Source organism: Rhinatrema bivittatum, chromosome 8 (genome assembly GCF_901001135.1).
Source record: "Rhinatrema bivittatum chromosome 8, aRhiBiv1.1, whole genome shotgun sequence".
In the NCBI taxonomy this organism is placed as follows: domain Eukaryota; kingdom Metazoa; phylum Chordata; class Amphibia; order Gymnophiona; family Rhinatrematidae; genus Rhinatrema; species Rhinatrema bivittatum.
The window spans coordinates 135,610,339-135,626,083 of NC_042622.1; the positions used below are offsets into that span (position 1 = coordinate 135,610,339).

The 15,745-nt window shown below is 40.1% G+C and overlaps 1 protein-coding gene across 3 annotated transcripts in view; it reads left to right on the top strand.

Annotated features, from left to right (window-relative positions):
- The window catches only part of ABCA2 (ATP binding cassette subfamily A member 2), a 382,666-nt gene that overhangs the window by 189,264 nt on the left and 177,657 nt on the right, over window positions 1-15,745 (top strand). The window lies entirely within an intron of this gene.

Sequence of the window (15,745 nt, forward strand, 5' to 3'; positions counted from 1 at the left end):
AGTGTGTAAGGCAGAAAGATTCTTTTGTATGGGAATAACAGAGGCAGTTTTTAAAGCATCTGGTAGGATACCAGATGAAAGAGAAGAGTTAATGATGCATGTGATATTTGGTTCAATGTCATCTTTGGTAATTTTGAGAACAGTAGTTGGACAGGGTGTGAGGGGACATGATGAGGGCTTCATTTTAGATATGATTTGAAGTATTTTAGTGTTGGCAACAGTTTCAAAAGCGTTCCAGTGATGGTCTGGGATAGTTGAGGGAGTTACAATTGTGCTAGTAGGAAATAAGACAATTATTTTCTGAATTTTTGATTGAAAGTGGATTCTAAATGAGTTACATAGATCGTGTGTTGTATTAGAGTTGGGATATTTGGATCTATGTAGATGTTGATTTGTAATGGATTTTACTGTGTTGAATAATATCTTTGGGTTATTATTCGCATCTTATATGCACTTGAGCTTTTTTAGTAGAGTTAACAGCAGTTCTATAGGAAGTAAGTTCTATATTGAAAAGTTAAGAGCGGATGGGGTTCTATGTTTTTTCCAGCTACATTTGAGTTTTTGAAGCTTTCATTTATGTAATGTGAGAGCATGGGTGAACCATGTTGTTCTAGTAGAGGGGAATTTCTGTAATGAAGCAATTTTATCCATGGTAGCAGTAAGAGCTTGATTCCAAGTGTTTATCTTGTTGTCAGTGTTTAGTTCAGAGATGCCAGATAATAACAGAATAAACTCTTCTTTAAAGATGTCAGGATCGACATTTATTTATTTTTATTTATTTTATTTAGATGTTTTCATTTACTAATATAACTTTTTGGAAATTGATGAGTTGATGATAAAGTGTGAATTTAATAATAGCATTAATTAACTAGTGATCGGACCATGGGATGGTGGAAATAGTTCAGTTATTTGGTTCAAGGGTGAAGTATGCTGGATTGATTAAAAGTAAGTCCAGGGTGTGTCCTGCATTGTGGGTTGAGGTATGAAATATATTGAAACCAATCATATGTAGACAGGGCATTAAGGAAATGATCAGCGGCATGAGATAAAGGTATCTGATCAACATGTAAATTACTTTCGGAGTGGGGTAAAGATGTTGAGAAATATTCAATCAGGGGGCAACAGTTCTGAGCTAGGAGGTTGGGAGGACAGTATACTAAGCAGTTTCAAATGGTGATGGTAAATCAGAGGGAAGTAAGGGAAAGGTTTGAGATAGTTTGTGAAAAATAATGTGCCCACCTCCATGACAGCGAGTGCAAGGAAGGTGGTGGAAAGTATAATCAGGTGGACAACATAAGTTTAATAGAGAAGAACATAAGAACATAAGAAATTGCCTTGCTGGGTCAGACCAAGGGTCCATCAAGCCCAGCATCCTGTTTCACCCTCTGATGTCTAAGATTAGTAATACAGAACAGGTCAGGTTTAGTATCAGACAAAAGGTCATAAATAATAGGGGTTTTTTTTTAGAATTAGAGTGGGCAGTAACAAGAAGCAAAGATAATGTGTGAGAGACTGGGGTGGCATCTAAACGTTGTAATGGAATGTTGATGAGAGTAGAAATTGGGCAAAGGGAGGGTTCTCTAGGGGTAGATCACTATATGGTCCTAGGCCAAGAATAGTAGGAAAAAACATAGTAAGCATCAACAAATACCAATAGGGGTGAAGGAAAAGGAGTAAACTGGTAGTCAAACGAAGGAGCAAGCAAAGAGAAATTAGGGAAGCTAACCAAACTGGTAGTGCAGTAATAATGGGAGATTTCAATTACCTGTAACAACAAATGGGAACCACATAATGTATTTTCTCAAAAGCCTAGGTGAAAGTGTCAGCAAGCCTGACATTGTTTGTTTCAAAGGAAACCAATTGGTCTTCTAATCATTCACCGTCACAAAAATTATTTTATTAAACTCATTCAAAAATCATATTTTGAGCCAAATTATTATATTTTTATCTTTTTGTTCATTTTTGTAAAAACTGTAATCCTCTTTGAAAATAGATGTTTTTTATGTCCCCGATCCTTAGAGTTTGTAAACAGCAGACTCTTTAATGGCAACTGTAGAACAGCCCTACACGGCCGGTGTTTCGCAGTAATGCTTCATCAGGGGCATGCGAAAATCATTATAGAAAGTCTTTACCGTCTCAAAATGGACTCGACGTCTCAACCGTCTGTTCGAGTTGGCCAGCGCGCGATCCCCGGCACAGCAACAAATGGTCTGACCCAGTGTGGCATGTCTTATGTTCCTAATGTCAATCATGAAGTGTGTGAAGACTGAAAGTAAAATGAATATTTGTGAAGTTAAATTTGTCAAAGTGAAACCACAGTTGTCGCAAATCATGAATGTGTGGTTTATCTAAACAAAAAGCTTGACACTGCGATACCTAAATATTTTAGCCAATACATTCACTGTAGCATTCACTGTAGCATCTACAGATTTTGTATACAGATATTTAGAGAGGCTCAGGGTTTTCTGCTGAACTGCTTAAAGAGAGCTTTACTAGAGATTTAAAAGTAAAGGAAACTGATGTAAGAATGATTGCACCACTTCTAGGAGACTCAAGTAACATATTTATCCAATGCACAGTGCTTGTGAGAGAGATTCAGGAACACTGAGACTCTCTCTCCCTTTTTCGTGTTCTCTCTTGCTCACACTCGCGTCCATTTGCTTATGCTGTCTTTCACATGGCCTCGGTGTGGCCAGTCAGTTCCTCAGATGCCAGCAAGGGGTGACACCAAAAATTTGACATAGCAAGCCTATGCTTTCCATAACAGCGACATGTGCTTGCTGCTTGAGGAGACTGCAGAGTAAGGAGCGGGTACTTAAAATTTCTCACAAGCATTATCTGTCGGGTTTGTCACGATGGAAAAAAGGTTGAGAACCGTTGCCTCAGACTATCAGTGTATATAGCTGTAAGGACAAAAGATGAGGCAATTATAATGTGCTTTGAACAGGGCAGTTCTTGCTGATATTAACCAGGAAAAAGATGTGGGCAATCAGTTGATAAACTGAGAATGAGGGTGCCCAGCCAGTTGGCCAAAGGTGGTTCCATGCTGGAGTGCAATAAAACTAGGTGAGGCGGAAACAAGGCAGACAATATCGTCTGCCAGTGTACACAGAGTATCTTACAGCAAAGCTGACTTTACAGAAATTTTGTACTTGGTGATTTTATTTATGATGGCTGAAAATAACTTAATTGAAATGTATTTTTCTCAGTAGTTACCAAGCTAGTTCTAAATATAGCATTCAGCTTCCCTATGAGCTTTGATGGGCCAATCCAGTCCTTTTTACCTCCATTCCATGCAGATATTTGTAATTTTGATTTTGCTAAGGGTCGGAGAACTAGAAGGTCATGAATACAGTGGTAAAACAATACAGGAAGGATCAGCCTAACCTAGAGAAATGGAGCCAGTTGGTAACCATTCCCAAATTTTGTTAAGGTTTGCCAGATGGCGCCATGTCATCAAGAAAAGTCTGATTTGAGTTTTATGTGTTTTCCATTGTGTCTGTGGATTGGTAGTCCTGTTTCTCTTAGAACTACAAGTTCATTGATGCAGTGGGGCAAAACCAGAACTGGATCATTCTGTCTTAAATGACCTGGATCCATTTGGAAATCTGCCCATTTATACAATATAGCACTTTCAGCCTTGTAGAATTACACAGGCCAATGCAATACTGTGCGCTCAGGCTAGCGCACAGGTTAATCCATAGTTGGACTTGCGTTTTGGACGCGCATCTGTAACCCCTGATGCAATAAGGGGATCAGTGCATCCAAAAGGCATGTCCAAACCAGGGCGTAGCTAATAGCACGCATCACATGTAAATGCCATGTTGATGAGACTGTTACCCACCCAATGTAAACAACATAACCGTACACACGACGTGCACATTTTAAACCTCAAAAATTAACACCAGCCCTGGAGCTGGCATTAAGTTTTGAGGAGCCCCAAAAGTTGAACAGAAAAGCAGCAAAGTGAAAAAATTAATTAATTAATTAAAAAAAAAAAAAGGTCTTCATGGCGGTCAGGTTAGGAAAAAGGACGCTCAGTTTTATGAGTTGCCTTTTTCCTAACCTGAGCACAGCCACTTCTCCTGGTTGCCCGATGCCGAGGAGGCGCTAGGGAGGCACAGTTTCCTCTAGTGCCTTCTTTTTAATGCAGCGGCTCATTTACCTATTGCATCCTGTGCCCGGGAGAGGTAGATGGGTGCGCGTTAGGAAAGCGGGTGCTCAATCATGAGCGCCTGCTTTTCCCACATGGATACTGAATCGGCCTGTAAGGTTGTCAGGGGTTGAAAAGCAGGCTCATTGAGGTATAGCCCTCGACTACAGCTCTGTACATCCTTTAGAGAAACAAGGGCCTTTTTTTGTTGTTGTTGCAATTTTGAATCTTTCTTACTGCCTTCCCTGCTGATACCCCCAGAGGAATGTAGCACCTCCATTCTTCCTGCAGAAAGAAGGAGAGAGATACCGGCAGACACGCCAAACCCTACGTTACAGAAAGAGGAGCTTTTCTGTGGAAAGTCATTTCTTTCTCTGGCTTCTGAGCCATTCTCTGTCGATGAGTGTTTACCTCTCCCTGTCTCCTGCCACAGTAGAATCGGCTTTTGGGGAAAGGAATTAAGGAAAAATGCACTTAAAAAAAAAAAAGACTCTCTATAGATTGCTTGTTTCTTCAGAATTTCATTCTGAGTGCCAGAAACTCTGGCAGCTCACTGACTGATAAACGGCTACCGCAGCTAAAACAGATGATAACTTGGAATTAGAGGTTAAAGCTATCTAGCGATTGCACGATGTATCTGGGACAGACCATGCCTTGTCCTGTACTCTGTGCAGTGGGTTTTGATTCCCTGTTTGGGCTGCTCAGCTATTCAGGGTGTGTCGGTGCTAATTTAAGCCTTCCAGCTGATGTAACGCGGCTCGATGGGTCACGGGGGAGTGCTCCTCCTCGGTGCAGTTGCGGCCTCCTTTGGCCCCCCCCCCCCCCCCGGCCTTTGCTTAGGAGAGTGGACGAGCATTATAAATGAGGGAAAGGCCACTGCAGGCCCCGTTTAATGAAGCTTAATGCTCTTCTCTTCCTGCGGGGGTGCAGATAAATTGAGGCGGCCGCTCTCTGTTACTAAGCAACAGGGAAAGGGAGGGAGAGTTGAGGAGTTACTTTTCAGGCTAGCCTTGCTGTGCATCTGTTTCCTAGAATTTTCCTTTGAGGTGCTATTCACCTTTAATAGCAAGAGTATTTCTCATGTTCCTCAGAATAATTAACCTGGCTGATTTCCTGACCTCCTTTCACCCTCTTTGGGTCTTGTCCCTAATTCTCTACTCTTTCCTCCTCCACCATTATGTATTTATTTATTTTGTTTTACATTTTATTTTTGCAGATAAATGATACCTGCCTTTTGCTTCACCAGCTCCACATTTTAAAGAGTTCTTTCACTGTACTCAAGTTGGAAGGTAGACCAGAGTTAAGAGCAGGTTTGTGATTTGGTCAGACCCATGGTAATGGGACCTGCTAAGTAGTGGGGAGCTTCCAAAACCCTCTCAGAGAAATATAAAAAGAAAATGGGTATGTGGGTTGTTTTGCTTTGGATTCTTTAAAGGAGTGCTACCCCAGTAAATGTCAGATTTTTGTTTTTCTGTTTTATAAGTGAGGAATCTAAAATATTTTTTTTCCTTGAATTTTCTCTGTTTTGCCACTCAACTTTTTCATTTTCACATTACATTTATAGACCACCTTTTTTTTTTTTTTGAAAGATGACCCAAAGCAGTTTGTTTATTTATGAACATTTGATATTCTGCTTTTCCAAACCGGTTTCAAGGCGAATTGCAATCAAATTTATAATTAAATTCCTGTTACATTAACATCAGAGTTCACCGTGATCATAGGGAAACACATTGGTGGGCAAATTCAGGAGCGGTATAAGATATGATAGAAGGAGGGAGGGTCTCTGTAACAGTTTTATTATTTGAACTGAATTTAGGAGGTGATGATACTGTTCTGGGTGGTTCCTAAATATAACATACACAAATTAAAATAAACAACAATAAAAACATCCAATAAAATTACCCAAAAGTAGTAACTTATACCTATCAGAGTTAATTAAATGCTTCCCGAAACAGATATGCTTTTATCTGTTTTCAGAAAATCTTATAGTCCTGCAGTTGCCGATTACTCACTGGAAGTGTGTTCCAAAGAACTGGGGCTACCCAAGAAAACGCTCTATTCTTGGTCTCTTACATTTTAGCCAATTTAGTCCCAGACACAGTTAACAAAAAGGTCCCCTCAGACCACAACATATGTTGAGGCATATACCAAGACACTACATTTCTGAAATATGCTGGGTCATCCCCTCGTAATACTCTGAATGTTAATGTCAACAATTTTTAAACTTAATTCTCTGGATGATGGGGAGTCAGTGCAATGCCTTCAAGACTGGGCTACTATGCTTTCTGACAGGGGTCCCAGTGAGAAGACAGGCTGCTGCATTCAACACCAGGCTTGTGTTGTAAGGTTTTTAACTGATATTTAGGCAAGTTTATATACAGAGCATTACAATAATCTAAAGTCGAGAATACAAATGCCTGTATAATAATCCTATATTCATTCTTATCTAAAACATATCACAAATGCTGCAGGTTTCTAAGCTTAAAAACACCTGTTCTCACAACTCCCTGTAATCATAACTGGAGGGAAAATTCAGAATCCAAACTCACTCCCAGATTTCTGACCTTTCTTGATAAAGGGAGGAACATATTGTCCAAAGAAAATTGACCTAACAGAGAGCCCACTGCATTCTTTGTGATTCCTAAAAGCTCTGACTTGGATACATTTAGCAACATGCTATTCCTACAAACAGTCTTTTATAGCATTCAGCACCCTTTTAATAAACCCAAAAGTTTCTTCAATTGACCCCTCACACCAACTGAATTTCATCTGCATGCACCATAAAATAAACATTTAACTCTTGCAATAACTTGCAGAGAGGGAGCAAGTATAAATTAAAAAGCACAGGGGAATAAAGAAGAGCCCTGGGGAACACCAGAGGAGATCAAGTTCCAGGCAGAACTCTCCTCCCCAGCCAGAGGAAGAGTGGTAAAAGCCCCTCCCAAACTGAGCAAAACCAGTCGTACACTACCCCTTCGATTCCCACCTCCCTTAGCCAGGATCGCAACAGAAACAGATAAGTGCACAATATATGATTACAATATCTGCACCATTCGATGAATAGCCACAATAAGGATATTTTCAGTGAATGACCGATGATTAAGCTGGGTATTGTGCTCTAAGGCCACACAATAAGGGCCAAGTGCACCACAAACACCAGGTCACTGTACCAGAAAAGGCTTAAGAACATAAGAACATAAGAAAATGCCATACTGGGTCAGACCAAGGGTCCATCAAGCCCAGCATCCTGTTTCCAACAGTGGCCAATCCAGGCCACAAGAACCTGGCAAGTACCCAAAAACTAAGTCTATTCCATGTAACCATTGCTAATGGCAGTGGCTATTCTCTAAGTGAACTTAATAGCAGGTAATGGACTTCTCCTCCAAGAACTTATCCAATCCTTTTTTAAACACAGCTATACTAACTGCACTAACCACATTCTCTGGCAACAAATTCCAGAGTTTAATTGTGCGTTGAGTAAAAAAGAACTTTCTCCGATTAGTTTTAAATGTGCCCCATGCTAACTTCATGGAGTGCCCCCTAGTCTTTCTACTATCCGAAAGAGTAAATAACCGATTCACATCTACCCGTTCTAGACCTCTCATGATTTTAAACACCTCTATCATATCCCCCCTCAGTCGTCTCTTCTCCAAGCTGAAAAGTCCTAACCTCTTTAGTCTTTCCTCATAGGGGAGTTGTTCCATTCCCCTTATCATTTTGGTAGCCCTTCTCTGTACCTTCTCCATCGCAATTATATCTTTTTTGAGATGCGGCGACCAGAATTGTACACAGTATTCAAGGTGCGGTCTCACCATGGAGCGATACAGAGGCATTATGACATTTTCCGTTTTATTCACCATTCCTTTTCTAATAATTCCCAACATTCTGTTTGCTTTTTTGACTGCCGCAGCACACTGCACCGACGATTTCAATGTGTTATCCACTATGACACCTAGATCTCTTTCTTGGGTTGTAGCACCTAATATGGAACCCAACATTGTGTAATTATAGCATGGGTTATTTTTCCCTATATGCATCACCTTGCACTTATCCACATTAAATTTCATCTGCCATTTGGATGCCCAATTTTCCAGTCTCACAAGGTCTTCCTGCAATTTATCACAATCTGCTTGTGATTTAACTACTCTGAACAATTTTGTGTCATCTGCAAATTTGACTATCTCACTCGTCGTATTTCTTTCCAGATCATTTATAAATATATTGAACAGTAAGGGTCCCAATACAGATCCTTGAGGCACTCCACTGTCCACTCCCTTCCACTGAGAAAATTGCCCATTTAATCCTACTCTCTGTTTCCTGTCTTTTAGCCAGTTTGCAATCCACGAAAGGACATCGCCACCTATCCCATGACTTTTTACTTTTCCTAGAAGCCTCTCATGAGGAACTTTGTCAAACGCCTTCTGAAAATCCAAGTATACTATATCTACCGGTTCACCTTTATCCACATGTTTATTAACTCCTTCAAAAAAGTGAAGCAGATTTGTGAGGCAAGACTTGCCCTGGGTAAAGCCATGCTGACTTTGTTCCATTAAACCATGTCTCTCTATGTTCTGTGATTTTGATGTTTAGAACGCTTTCCACTATTTTTCCTGGCACTGAAGTCAGGCTAACTGGTCTGTAGTTTCCCGGATCGCCCCTGGAGCCCTTTTTAAATATTGGGGTTACATTTGCTATCCTCCAGTCTTCAGGTACAATGGATGATTTTAATGATAAGTTACAAATTTTTACTAATAGGTCTGAAATTTCATTTTTTAGTTCCTTCAGAACTCTGGGGTGTATACCATCCGGTCCAGGTGATTTACTACTCTTCAGTTTGTCAATCAGGCCTACCACATCTTCTAGGTTCACCGTGATTTGATTCAGTCCATCTGAATCATTTCCGTGATTTGATTCAGTCCATCTGAATCATTACCCATGAATCATTACCCATGAAAATCTTCTCCATTATGGGTACCTCCCCAACATCGGCTTTACCGAAATAGCCATTAGTACAGTAGACATGATATGATGGTCATTCACATCTTCAATATATGACACTGTAAGAGTTATCTTAGCAGAATTTCTACTCCATTGTTAACACTAAAGTTTCTGCTTTTTTTGGGGTTTCCATATCTCTGATGTGTAACATCAAGCAAAACTATAATAACAGTTTTTTTTTTCACATCCAGAAACCTCAGAACTTACTCAGAGACAGACACCAATAATATCTCAGTTCTGTGTCCTCAGCGGAAACCACACTGTCGCTCATGCAATATTTTGTTTTCAACATAATCGACCAAATGATTTAAGACCATTTTCTTTAGCACTTTTCCTAAGGAGGGGGCAGTACTGAGATGGGACGATAACTGCTTGGCTCCACCGGAGGTAAATGCGAACCTTTTAAGATTAGATGGACAATTCTCTTCTTGAACTGAGGAGGCATTAGTCCTTCTTCTACAGAATAATTAATGAAATCCATAATAGTTTTCAGCATATTTTCTCCTAGATTTCTGAGAACCCTAAGGAGACAAACATCCAAAGGACTAAACAAGGATTTTAGCAATGATAGCTCTTCCGCAACCTCCGTAGAGACCACCAGTTCAAAAACCTTCTAGGGGAGGTATACACACAACACAGAATTGATTATCCCAAACTGAGGAGCATCCTGCAATTCAGTCTCAATTTTAGTTAATCTGTTCAGTAAATTGTAGATCTTTCACAATCCATCCACACTGGGTTATTCTTAATCTCAGCTTGCTCAGTTAGCCGAGAGTCTAAATTGTACAGGGTTTGCAGTCAATTTAAAGATGCTTGAAGCTGATTCTTATAATACTGTTCTTAACTCCTCAAAATCACATGTATACTGTTTCTAATCAAAAGGAACTGCTCTCTCTGTTCCTCCCCTTTATACTTTTGCCACTTTCTTTTCACCTGTCGCATCGCACGGCTTTTTACCACCAGTATCAGAATACCATGGTACCCGCCTCCCATCATTACCACCAGACTCTCATTATCTATTCCCATTTTATGCATCATTTCACAAACATCTAGGACATTTCTAAAAATAAGCATAACTCCACTTCCCCTTCTGTTTTCCCTAGCATGAACATACTACTTATATCCAGGCAGACGAACCTGATTGAGACAAACTTGATTTAGCAACATACTTAGTATTATCAGCATGGAAATGCCAAGTTTCAATTAAAGGTAATAAATCCAGATGTCTGGATCCAGATGTCAGTTCTTCCTTAGCTTTAATAGAACAAACTAACATAAAATATAGACTGTGGCTGAACCAGGCTATTAACTGCATTCTGCCTACAAAATACCAAATTCTGGCCACTAACCCCATACTGACCTCTTCTTTCTTCTCTTATCCCTTATGTCCCATATCTCACCCTTCCTACCATTACCAGAATTTGAGAAGATAATTGTGATTTGAAAAAAACATAAACCGAACCAAATATCACAAAACCACAACAGTAATAAAAACAAACCCCCCTAAAAATCTGGCTCAAATGAACAATGAAAAGCTAACAAATTAGGTAAACTAACAAAATTAGCAGCGCCCATGCCACATCAAGACGTGCTAAGGAGGTGAAGTTCCTAGATGAAATAAATGACAGCTTCATGGAACAGCTGGTACAAGAACTAACAAGAGGGGGAGCTATTTTAGCCCTAGTCTTTGTCATTAATCTGTCATTAAAGCTCTGCTAGGAGTTAGCAATCTGTCATTAAATCTCTGTTGATAAAGCTGGTAGTTAGCAATCTGTTGTTATTTAGAATAGTTGAGGGTGGATCCTTAGACCAGTGGCAGGTGACCACGCCTCGGGGGGAATCCTGAGAGGGACCACTGGTCAGGCTTAGTGTAGGAGACAGACACACTAGTTCTTTTATTAGACAATATAGTAAACCACCAGAGGTGGCAGTAGTGAGCTGGAAGCGCCCAGCTGGTTTGTAGTCCCTCAGGTACTGGAACAGCGATCCCCAAATGGCTGAGCTATAGAGAAACTAAGAAAGTGAGTAGGCAAAGCATGTGGCGTTCAGGAACAAGTCCTTGATGGTAACACTCACACAATAGTCTCTTAAGGCAGCCCAGGAGTTGATATGCATTAGGCCCTCGAGCAGCGAGTACCTGGTTCCAGGGAAAGCTCTGAGAGATAGATAAGACTCACTGATGTTAAGCAACAAAGACTTCTAGCAGAAGTGGTATTCAGGAGCAAGTCCGGGATGTGGGCCCTCGAGGAGCGAGTATCGGTTCCGGACTGCGACCTGAAAAGAAAAAGAAAAAGAGAAAGTGAGGCCCCCGAGGAGCGGGTACCTCTAGTGAAGTCCGAGGAGGCAGAGTAGCTAGGGTTGCGGAGAGCGAATCCCATCCGCAGCGACCAGGAGGAAGCTAGGTAACCAATCCCTTGCTAACTCGTCTTGTTAGCGAAAATTGAGACCTTAAATATCTGGAGCTGGTGATGTCATCTCAGGGGGACTCCCCTGAGGTTCGGGCCAACTCTGGTACATCAGGTGGGCCGTGCGCCCTTAGGCATCTGGTCAACATGGCGGCCGGTTGCGTCGAGCCGGTCTGGGAACTCCGGAAGAAGATGGTCTGGAGACACTGCAGCAGCTAGCCTTCCATCAACCCCGAAGGGAGTTGCCAACGAGGAGCAGAGACGTCGGACAGCGACGGACACAACAGTCTTAGTGAAACACAGGATTGGGTGTGAGAGGTAACAATTTTGGGGCCACTTAGCAATAGTGATTGTGCCATGATAAAATTTGACTTATAACTAGAGGGAGGAACTAAAGAAATCTACTGAGATACTATTTATTTATTTATTATTTAGAATTCTTTTAACCTGCTCGTTCCATACACAATTTCATAGTGGCTTACATAGTATCACATACATAATTATAAAAACAATAAATTAAAAGAAAAATTAGAAACATTCAATCAAGTTACTAGGACCCATCTAATTCAGAAATGCCTGTTCAAATAGATATGTTTTTAATGCTTTCTTAAAGCTTTGCTGTGAAGAGGCTGTGCTTACAGACTCTGGTAGATTGTTCCACAGTCACGATCTAGCTACCAAAAATGCTTTGTTCGTGTAATCTCAAGTCTGGCAATTTTAACAGTTGGTACTTCTAATAGATTTTTACTTGCAGGTCGCAGTTGATGGGTTGGAGCATATAGCCAAAAGATCGAAGCTAGCCAAATGGACGATTCATTATTTAATAGCTTGTATATCAAACTCAGGACTTTTGGTAACCAATGTAACTTTATCAATTTGGGAGTAATGTAATCTTGTAGTTTTCTTCCTGTTATAATTCTCATCACAGAATTTTGAATTATTTGTAATGGACACATTGCAGAATTTGGTAAACCAAGATATAACGAATTAAAGTAATCTAGTGAGTTTAGTATCCATGCCTGTAGTACAGTTTGAAACTCCTGTGGATATAGCATGGGTTTTAAATATTTTAGCATCTGAAGTTTGTAAAAAGAATATTTTACAATATTGGAAATGTGTGTATTCATGGATAAATTATTGTCCAAATTTATGCCTAGGTTTCTAACAATTTGCTTAGCTTTCAAAAAGGAGACTATGATAAAATGATGAAAATGGTTAGAAAAAAGCTGAAAGGAGCAGCTGCCAAGGTTAAGAGTTTACATCAGGTCTGGACCTTGTTTAAAAATACCATCTTGAAAGCCAAGACCAGATATATTCCGAGCTTTACAAAAGGTGGAAAGAAGACTAAATGACTACCAGGATAGTTAAAATGTGAGGTGAGAGAGGCTATAATAGCTAAAAGAACATCTTTCAAAAAATGGAAAAAGGATCTGAATGAAGAAAACAGGAAACCGCAAAAGCACTGGCAAGTGAGATGCAAAGAATTGATAAGAAAGGCAAAGAGAAAACTTGTAAACAAGCTTGCCATGAAAGCAAAAACTCAAAATTAAAACTTTTTCAGGTACATTCAAAGCAAAAGCCTCTGAGGGAGTCACTTGTACCATTAGATGATCAAGGGAAAAAGGGGCACCCACGGAAGAAGGCCATAGCAGAGAGACTAAATGAATTCTTTGCTGTCTTTACTAAGGAAGATATAAGGGTGATACCTATGCCAGAAATGGTATTTAAAGGTGACGATTCAGAGGAACTGAAACAAATCTCAGTGAACCTGGAAGATGTAATAAAGCAATTGGCAGACTAAAGAGTAGCAAATCAGCTATCTATGCATGCCATAGTCACTGGTTTAACCTATGGTCATGGGTCACAAACCACATATGTAAAGGGCCCTCAGTTTTATTAAACTTGTTTGAGACTTCTGAGCAGAGTGAGGATTATAACAACTTATACCACATATAATGGGAATAGATCCTACATGATCTGAGCTGCCCATTTCCCTCTCCAAACCTAACAGAGAACAAAGCATAAGAATCAGGACAACTATCCCAGGTTGTTGACTAGCTTGTTATATAATACTCTCCCTTGACAAAAGCATAAAATATCGCCAGGAATCGAATCAATAAAATTACACTCACTTCTGTAAGAAAGAATATAGTATAGAGGCTCACCGAGGGGTGCACTAAGGAGCATGCCTTTTGACAGGCTTTTCATCAGCCCTGCAATTCACAGGAAGCAGGGTTCTCAATAGGGGTACATGGCTTCAAGCAGGCAACAGGTGATAACATCATTGGGGTTGCTGGAAGCACAGGCTGCATGTGCATTTTTAAAAAGTAAAGCTACACTCCTTGTCTAGAGTTGGTTAATTTCAGAAGTTTGATTACCCAACAGAGTTCCAAAGGAAAATCCAAGAAAGAGATGCTTATGGCAAAGAATACCTAATCCTTTTCCTTCCTATCGCGCTGTGTACTTTCCTGTACCAGTCGGTTTTGAAGGAGCTGAGGATTTCATCCTGTGAGTGATCAATGTTCCAATAGCTGGCAGTAGGTGTTGTGACATCCATCCTTCCCACCCTGATGTTTGGATCTGGATAGAAATCTTTTAAAACCAATGAATAAGGGTAAAGAAGATTGGACATTTTAAAAAAATCTTTTATATCACTAAAGGCTAGAGATGTAATTTGGCCGAACCTTTTGGTTTGGCCTTAGTTATTGGCCCGCCACGGGAAATTTTGTTTTCCTGCGGTTTGAGCCGATTTTTTTTCGGCCGCTCCGAATTTCGGGGGTTAAGGTGCACTAACCCTGAAAAATGAATTTTCCTGAAATTTCGGGAAAATCCGCTTCGTTTTTCGGGGTGGCCGAACCAGGACGAATGTACATCCCTACTAAAGGCATTTCTACCAAATCTACTCAAACTTGGCAAGCCTCCCACATGTTGTAGAAGGCTTTTCTAAGTCACATTCTTCCCAGCATTATCAAATCATAGAAAAGAGTTAAAAAGGCAGAGTTACCTGTCTGGCCTGGTTGTAAACACAGAAAAAGAATAGAATCATAGAAAGATAAGGAAGGCCCCTCCCTGCTTCCCCATGAAATGTGTGTTTACATCATCCACGTTATGTCTTCCTCCATTAGAAAGTTGTATATATTAGTAATTAAACCCTTGCATGTAGCACCTAGGAGATGCAAGGCCTCTAGAGGAGTAAAAGATTAGCTGTATTAGAATTAAAGTCTTTAATTGTAACTATGTTGATAGGTAGGAACCTGTGTAACCTCTAAAGAATTTTGGTGTTGTGGCATTACTTCAATAGAGACTATTAAGTATTGTGAACTCCATACCAGGCAAACATCTTTTATTCATTCATGATGGGATGAAATCTACATTAAGCTGGAAAGCAGATAGATAAGAGGCTCCCAAGGTCTTGTTGCATCAGAGCACATGTTTAGTGTTAGTAGACAGGATGAAGATTATGTTTGCACATGCACTGAATTAGGAGATAATTCATTAAACATCACAGGGACTATGTATCAAAGGCCATTAGCTTTAATGTTACTCTGACCTGCATCCAAAGATTGTAAGTCTTTGTAGATCACTGAGATGGTCACATCTAAAGAAGGAATTTGGTGTGGCCTTGAAAGCTCACGTTCTGCAATATCTTTTTTTTGTTGGACCTTTTATTGGTCAGTTTTCAGACTGTTTTGGAGCAAAGTCTGTGGGTATATTTTGCCTATGCACTTTGTGCCATTTCAGAGAGAATGTACATGCACCTTTTCCTTTTGTAACTTGCTATACCCACAGACTTTTGCATCTGCTTTTTGTGTGGGTAGATTTCCTATGAGAAAATAATGCATTTAGACTTTAAAAATGGCAATCTACACTCATTAGTTTCCAGTCCTGCCCAAAACACATCCCTGGGAACACCTCCCTTTAAATTTGGCTAAAAGTGTGCACGTTTTGAACATAAGTTTTTATTCATAGGGAGGTTAATTTTCAAAGGGACATTTGTGGGTAAAATAGTGCTTTATCCACAGAAATGGCCTTTTGGAAAATTGTGGGACCAATACACATGTAAAATAATGTGCATCTATAATTTACATGTGTACTTTACGTGCATGGGGAGAGGTGTTCTAAGGGGTGGAGTCTGGGTAGGATTAGGATTTTGATTTTAAAAAGTATGCATGGAAATTCTCTTGGTAAA